The sequence below is a fragment of the Cervus elaphus genome, chromosome 28 (genome assembly GCF_910594005.1).
Source record: "Cervus elaphus chromosome 28, mCerEla1.1, whole genome shotgun sequence".
NCBI classification, from domain to species: Eukaryota; Metazoa; Chordata; class Mammalia; order Artiodactyla; family Cervidae; genus Cervus; species Cervus elaphus.
The window spans coordinates 27,136,950-27,145,119 of NC_057842.1; the positions used below are offsets into that span (position 1 = coordinate 27,136,950).

At 38.1% G+C, this 8,170-nt stretch overlaps 1 non-coding gene across 1 annotated transcript; it reads right to left on the minus strand.

Moving 5' to 3' along the window:
* Positions 1-7,687: 7,687 nt before the first annotated feature.
* TRNAC-GCA lies at positions 7,688-7,759 on the minus strand. Its single transcript has one exon. It is a non-coding gene; the product is annotated as a tRNA-Cys (tRNA).
* Positions 7,760-8,170: the final 411 nt, after the last annotated feature.

An 8,170-nucleotide genomic window follows, 5' to 3' on the forward strand; every position in this document is an offset into this window, starting at 1 on the left:
CCCTGGTGACTTGGGTGGTAAAGAATGTCTGCAATGCAGAAGACCCGGGTTCAGTCCTTGAGTCAGGAAGATCCCCTGGAGAAGGGAATGGCAGTCCAATCCAATATTCTTGCCTGGAGAATTCCATGGATAGAGGAAACTGGCAGGCTACAGTCTATGGGGTCGCAAAGAGTCGGAAATGACTGAGCGACTAACACTTTCTTTCACTTTCATATACTAAATGAAGGATGCATTTGTAAATGAAAGAAATGCAAGTTAAGGAAGATCAGGCACTCAGGCATGCGTGCTGTCTCTTTAGTTCTGTCTGACTCTGGTGCCCTATGGACTGTAGCCTGTCAAGCTGCTCTGTCCGTGGAATTCTCCAGGCAAGAATACTGGAGTGAGTTGCTGTGTCCTCTTCCAGGGGACCTTCCTGACGCAGGTATCAAACCCATGTCTCTTATGTTTCCTGCATTGGAGGTGAGTTCTTTATCACTAGAGCCACCTGGGAAGCCCTCACGCCCTCATAGTACCAGTCAAAGAACTCATTTTAAAACCTTGCTTTGAAAAAAATAAATAAATAAAAGCTTGCTTTGCCAGCAAGGAAAAAATAAAGTGAGTTGTCCAGTGAAGTGGTTACATGATGGAGATGCAGAGAATGTTAGAATTGGAAGGGGTCTTAGAGAATATCTAGTCCAGTCATTTCATCTTATGGATAAAGAGAAAGTGGAATAGAGAGAGTGATAACAAGCTTTGGAGTCAGACTTAATCACATTTAAATCCCTATGCTTGCTACTTACTCGATATTTGGTTTTTGTAAAATTGACTTCTGTGAGGCTATTCTGTGAATGAGAATAGCACTCTCTGGCTCACTGAAAGTGAAAGTGAAGGTCACTCAGTCATGTCCAACTCTTTGCGACCCCATGGACTATACAGTCCATGGAATTCTCCAGGCCAGAATACTGTGGTGGGTTGCCTTTCCCTTCTCCAGGGGATGTTCCCAACCCAGGGATCTAACCCAGGTCTCCTGCACTGCAGGCAGATTCTTTACCAGTTGAGCCACAAGGGAAGCCCAAGAATATGGAAAACAGCTAGAATGATTCTGGCTATCTAATAAGCATTCTATAAAAATTAGTTCCTTTCCTTCTTAACTGCCTGATCCTCTATAAAAGAGTTCAGAGTTCCACCTCACCGAGTTCCTCAGGTCTTCTGACCTCCACAATCAGCAATGCTCCCCAAGCTTATTGGAGATTTGTCCCACTCTGCTAAAGTGTGGGACATGCCTGTTTTTTTTTTCCTTCTTCAAATGCCCCCTCATACTTTGAGGTACCATTATGAAAAAATAAAAATTACTTAGTAGGAAAGAGAGAGAGGAATAGGAAGTGTTTATATCTTAAACAAAATGAAAAAATTGGTCTCATCTTACAGTCCCTCTTGGGAACGTCTTTCTTTAATTTCCTGTTTTCACTTTGTCTACAAATACACTCAATAGCATTACAATTTGTTGTCCTAATACCACTAAAGGTTGTATTAATTATTAATATTTTAATAATTTTAATATTAAAATTTTAAAATGGCTAAGATAACTAAACGAGTTGTAACCTTTACTTGCTGTCTCTTGTTTCTTGTTAGTTCTTAAGAATTCTCATTTTTACCAGCTCCCTTATACATATGAATATCCTATGCTCTTCTCCCTCATATATATGAATCAAATTTCTTAGCATTTCCATTATCAATTCTATACTCATGATTTCTGTATTCCTATTATACTCAAATTTTGCATTCATTTTTAACAGTATATCAATGTGATTAAAACAAACTTTGTCATTTTGGCAGTCCTCTGCCTCTCTGCTTCTCTACTCCCTTGAACGTTTAAAGTGATTTTATTATATTCCATTTGTATTCATGACCCAACAACAGTGTGGAATCTTGGGTATCCTGTTGGAATATCCCGCTTTCACAACATGTCAGCTACTCTGCCAAGTTGATTCTGTCATCACACAGCTCTTCTTTTCCATTATCAGAGACAATATTCTAGCACAGATCACTAGGAAATCATTTCTAAAATGAGGCAGTTTTTCACTATTTGATATGTTTTCCCTCTTTTGAGCCATCTGCATAGCTTTGTCAGAAAATAATTCAGGTTGGACTTGCCCCCTTTCCCCTCAACTTCAAGACCTTAGAGTGCTTTAACATTGCTTACTAAAACAACTCCAGACAGCTTTTCAAGATTGCAAGCAAAATCATTTGACCCTAATTCTGCCTATCTGACTTGACTTTACATTACTTCCCAAAAGTCTTTACTTCAACCAAGTTGGGTTTCTTACTGTTAATTTCCATCTTCCAAACATTTGACTCCCAGGGAATTTGGGTCTTCCAGTCACATCCGTTCCCCAGCTAAAAGTATCCAAAGCATATTCGTGGCTCTTTGCATCTTTCAAAGCACTTCTGCAGGTATTATTAATCCTTCCAATAATCATGAGAGATAGGTAGATATTATTTTCCTCACTTCTAACATGAGAAACTTGTTTTAGAAAGGCTGAGTGGCTTTTAAGAATCACATGACTCTCAATGAACTCAAAGTCTTGTGATTGCAAATATGGTGTTTATTACTTCAGAACATTTTTTATAATACTTTCTGATGCCTCATTTCTTTTCATTTAATATTCAAACCTAGCTAAATTGCTCTCTTCCTTCCAAGTTTTTTATGGCTAAAAAAGCCTACCAAGAACTCATCCCATGTTAGATGACTGCACAATAGATGTTTAATAAAATATTCATTGCTTATCTCTTCTCTGTTAGACCATGAATCCAAAGGGCTGGAGGGTCATCTTTTTTTTGTCTCCTGAGTGGCTACTGCAATCATTTAATGCTCAAATTATTTTTGTTGAATGAATGACTTCTGTTCTATCTTTGTAGGTCAGAGTTTCCAATGTCTATCACATATGAAACAGAGTTTTACTTTTGTCTTTATTATCATTATTAATTGCTATTTAAATAGAAATATATCGGCAGTATTTGAAACAGCTTTCATTTTCCCTGCAGCAATTCAGGGGTAGAATTCGCACAAGGACTTAGATCAGTTGAGTCAACAATGTCCAGTGTTTTTGCTCCTTGCCAACCGCTTTTAATTTTAATATGAGAAATACAACTTGACATTTCAACCTCACTTCAGTTCTTGGTTATTAAATCTTTTCTGAGAACGAGGTGTGGTGCTCAGTTTTCTCTGAAAATAGAGGAGATGTGGATTAGCTAGTTATTAGCTAAAAGTTAGTGTTATTCCACTGTGATTAGTTCCACGAATGACAAACAGAAATTCCAATTGGCTGTCTTACGTAACTGGACATAATCTTCCTTAGCTGTCATGTTATTTTACATTGCTAAATTATCTCTGCTTGGCTTGGACTTGTTCATATGACACAATTATACGTGACAAGCCAAGAAAAGACAATATAAAATACATACTAACTAACATTTCCTAGTCTTTTTGTATTCAGCAAATCTCCAGAGAAACACTAGGTTGGAAATCTTTTTTTTGGAAATTTTTGGGAAATATTTGGAATTTTTTTTTTGAAATATACCAAATTTGCATTTTTAAAAATATTTATTTATTTTTGGCTGCACTGGATCTTGGTTGCTGTGCTTGGCTTTCTCTAGTTGTAGCGAGTGGGGGCTACTCTCTAGTTGAGGTGCATGGATGTCTCTTTTTGTGGAGCATAGGCTCTAGGGTGCTCGGGTTTCAGGAGTGTGGCACACCGGCTCAGGAGTTGCAGCTCCTGGGATCTAGAGCGCAGGTTCAATAGCTGTGGTGTATGGGCTTGGTTGCTCCATGGCAAGTAGGATCTTCCCAGACCAGGAATCAAAGCTGTGCCCCTTCATTGGTAGGCAGATTCTGAACCACCAGGGACATTCAGCATTTTAAATATTATCCAAATCTATTTTAAATGAAGCAGAACCGCATTAAATTTTTCATTTTTGAATTACTCATAATTATCACTTAACTGCAAATTTAATTATTCTTCCTCAATTATATTTCCTAAATGTTTATTCAGTGCACAGATTACTAACACTCAGATTTTTAAAAGTATGTTACAAATAATTGGGCTTCTCTCATAGTTCAGTTGGTAAAGAATCCTCTGGCAATGCAGGAGACCCTGGTTCAATTCCTTGGTCTGGAAGATCCGCTGGAGGAGGGAAAGGCTACCCACTCCAGTATTCTGGCCTGGAGAGTCCTCAATTATATTTCGTAAATGTTTATTCAATGTACAGATTGCAAATATTCAGATTTTTAAAAAATATGTTATATATAAATACTTTGAATGGAGTGCAGAGATTATACCTACTAGTAAGAAATGGAACCAGCTATCAGTCATGTCTCCTACAAGAGATGTTTCCAAAATTGTCTCAGCCCCAGATTGCAAGTTATTTGAACAGTGGTTTCACTTGCTAAGATTTTAATTAGTATGTTTGGGGCTTAGACATTTACATTTTTGTAGACATTTACATATTCTGAAGATGATTCTTTTTTTTTTTTTTCCATTTTTTTTCCCTTTATTTACTTTTTTTTTTTTCCAGTGGGTTTTGTCATACATTGATATGAATCAGCCATAGATTTACACATATTCCCCATCCCGATCCCCTCTCCCACCTCCCTCTCCACCCGATTCCTCTGGGTCTTCCCAGTGCACCAGGCCCGAGCACTTGTTTCATGCATCCCACCTGGGCTGGTGATCTGTTTCACCCTAGATAATATACATGCTGTTCTTTCAAAACATCCCACCCTCACCTTCTCCCACGGAGTTCATGGAATATTACTCAGCCGTTAAAAAGAATTCATTTGAACCAGTTCTAATGAGATGGATGAAACTGGAGCCCATTATACAGAGTGAAGTAAGCCAGAAAGATAAAGAACATTACAGCATACTAACACATATATATGGAATTTAGAAAGATGGTAACGACAACCCTATATGCAAAACAGAAAAAGAGACACAGAAGTGAAGATGATTCTTATAACTGATCAAGTTTTGAATCATAATTTTAGAGAATCGCCACTACTTTCACTCAGGTTTATTGTTTTTCTTGCAAGACTTTTGCATATAGTTTGCCTCTTGCACTGGTCTGTCTTGCTTATTGTGAATGGGAAAACATGACCTATGAAGATAGAACAATTCATTTATTCACCAAAAATTATTTTAATATAAAAGCACTGTTGTAGGCAACCAGAATCTGAAAAAGATGCTGCTCTAGCTTTTTCCTGACTATCTTCTTTATGGAAACCAGCAGCTTATTGAGATAAAAAAACATTTAAGTTATTAACTATCATGAAGAAACTGTAATTCTCCAACTAAACAAGGGTTCTTGAACATATACTTAGGAAAATGTTTCAATTAGGTGTATCAAGTAATGCCATCATGGGTAAGAACTAATTCCTGCTATCTAAGGGCTTGCAAGAGTGCATGCTAAGTTGCTTCAGTCTGACTCTTTGTGACTTTATGGACTGTAGCCCACCAGGCTCCTCTGTCCATGGGATTCTCCAGGCAAGAATACTGGAGTAGATTGCCATGCCCTCCTTCAGGGAATCTTCCCGAACCCAGGGATCAAACCTACATCTCTTATGTCTCCTGCATTGACAGGCAGCTTCTTTATCACTAGTGCTGCCCGGGAAGCCTCATCTAAGGACTTACTATAAAGCAAATATCTGTATAAGACATAGGAAGATAAAGCAAGAATACAAAAGAGTATAATTAAAAACTAACTTTAATAAAAATGACACAAGATTTTAAGAAAAGAGAATTCACAACCAAATGATTAAGAAAAGCTGCATGAGGAAGATGTCATTAAGGGTAGGCAATGAATGATGAGTAGAAAATTTCTAGATAGAAAAAGAAAAGGATAGTGCTCCATTACAGACACAAAGAGCTTAAGCAATTATTTCTTGACTGGCAAACACAGGGCATATTTGGGAAACATTACATAGTTTAGCTTGGTTTAAGGCTGTGGTAGAAGAACAGCATAGGATGAGTGGGATGTCAATGAACAAAGTCACCACATATTAGACAGGCATTGAAATTCCCAGAATATTAATACAGAGCTGGTGGTAAAGAGAAAGATGAAGGAGAGGAAGCAACCTGGATGATGATAGGCATCTGAAACAAGGAAGGTTAATCACATATCAGAGTCAGATAGCATGTACTTGGAAGTAGCTGGAAGCTTTTCTGGAAGTTGGAAGTGGCAATAAAAGGCAGAGGGAATATCTACCTCATTCCTGTGGGTGAAAGAAAATGCAAGGAATGTGGAGGAATTTGCAAGGTAGACTGAATCTGATGATAAAGAGGATTGGTATAGAAGAGGTTGAGAATTGGGTTCACTGATGATGACAAAGCATGGATTCCAAGGGGCACAGTGCTAGAGTGGAGAGTGTTGACAAGATGTGGAATCTTGAGTTAGATTTAAGGATGTAAAGATCCAAACTGGGAGGGAGATAAGTCTAAGTTGATATAGAGGGAGACTGGTCTGCCAGTGGTGACTGAGTTAAACCAGAATGCAGGACATTGTGACATTCAAACTGGTCATGTTATAGGGGATATAGATAATCAGTTACATTATCTATTTAATGCTCACAAGAATCTTATTAGCTCCATATTTTCAGTTTAACTATACAGATGAAGAAAGTTAAAAACAAGGTAATAACTGGTATAAGGCCTTGTAGAAGAAGAGAAGTCTTATTTGAAAGAAGTAGAGGCTTATTTGAAAGTGGGTTTCTGATTCAGAAGTTTTTCCTTGCCTCTTTCTTCCCCTTCTCCCCCCTCTCTTTCTTCAAATCATGATCCTTCCAAAGGAGATCAAGAAAGTACCATGATGAAGGAAAGGAATAGAAAGGAGATGATGCAGTCTTTTAAAAAACAAGGGAGTTTGTTTCAGGAAGAAGTTGATCAACAGATTAAAATGTTTCAGCCAAATCAAGAATAATGAAGACAGACACAAATGAAGACAAAGGAAAAATCTCCACCCCTGCTGTTTCTCTTTTTTTCCAGGTAAGATGGCACCATTCAAGAGTGTTGAGCGAAAAATATTATTCTGATTGCTGTTTTGAGAAAGTACTGTAGGGAAGCAAGTGTAAAAAGAGAAACCCTTTGGGAAGATTTTGCAATAATCAAAGAGAGATAATGTTGATTTAGGGCAGCTGTAGGGGTGGGGGTGGTGATAACTGCTCAGATTCTGGATCTACTTACAAGGTACAGCCAAAAAGATTTTCAGAAAGATTGACTGTGGGATATAAGAAAAGAGAAGGGTTAAGAATGGTGGGTCAAGAAAGTTTTTGTCTTGAGCAACTGGAAGGATGGAGTTGTTATAAACACAGATAATGAAGACTGTTGGAGAAGCAGAGTTTGAGGAGGAATATTGGGCTCGTTTCAGATATATATGCTCAGGAAGTTTTTTGGACATCTAAGTAGAAATTGCAAGTAGGCAGTTGCATATATGTCTATGGATGAGTAATTCAGAGAAGAGGCATGGGCAGAAATATAAATATGTGAGCTGTCTGTATAAATTGTAAAAGATGAGGAAAAGAAAGTGAAAGTGAAGTCACTCAGTCGTGTCTGACTCTTTGCCACCCCATGGACTGTAGCCTACCAGGTTCCTCAGTCCATGGAAGTTTCCAGGCAAGAGTACTGGAGCGGGTTGCCATTTCCTCCTCCAGGGAATCTTCCCAACCCAGGGATTGAACCAGGGTCTCCTGCATTGCAGGCAGACACTTTACCATCTGAGCTACCTGGGAAGCCCCAAAAGATGAGCGTTATTCCCCCCTTTTTTGATGCTCTTCCCCAAGAACAATACTTCCTAATATAAAGATGTGGCCTCTATCAAATCCTCTTTATCAAGAACTGATTTTAGACTGAGTGAGATCAGTGGAAAAATAGGAACTAGTTTCTCTCCCCAATTTTGCAGTAATGTGATATGTTCAACAAAAAGTAGTTTGAAAGTTCCTTTGAAAGACAGAGTATACATTCTAAATGAAGAAGAAGCAGGTACTTGGTGATTAAGGTAGTTTAAGTGGTGGCACTTAAAAATTTCTCATCAGTAGGCAGAAGCCCAAAGATTTTTAGTCACTGGTTTACTGATTCATTCATGTATTTACAAAAAAAAATACTTGTCAACCACCTTCTGTGTGGAGTGAAATTTATAGAAC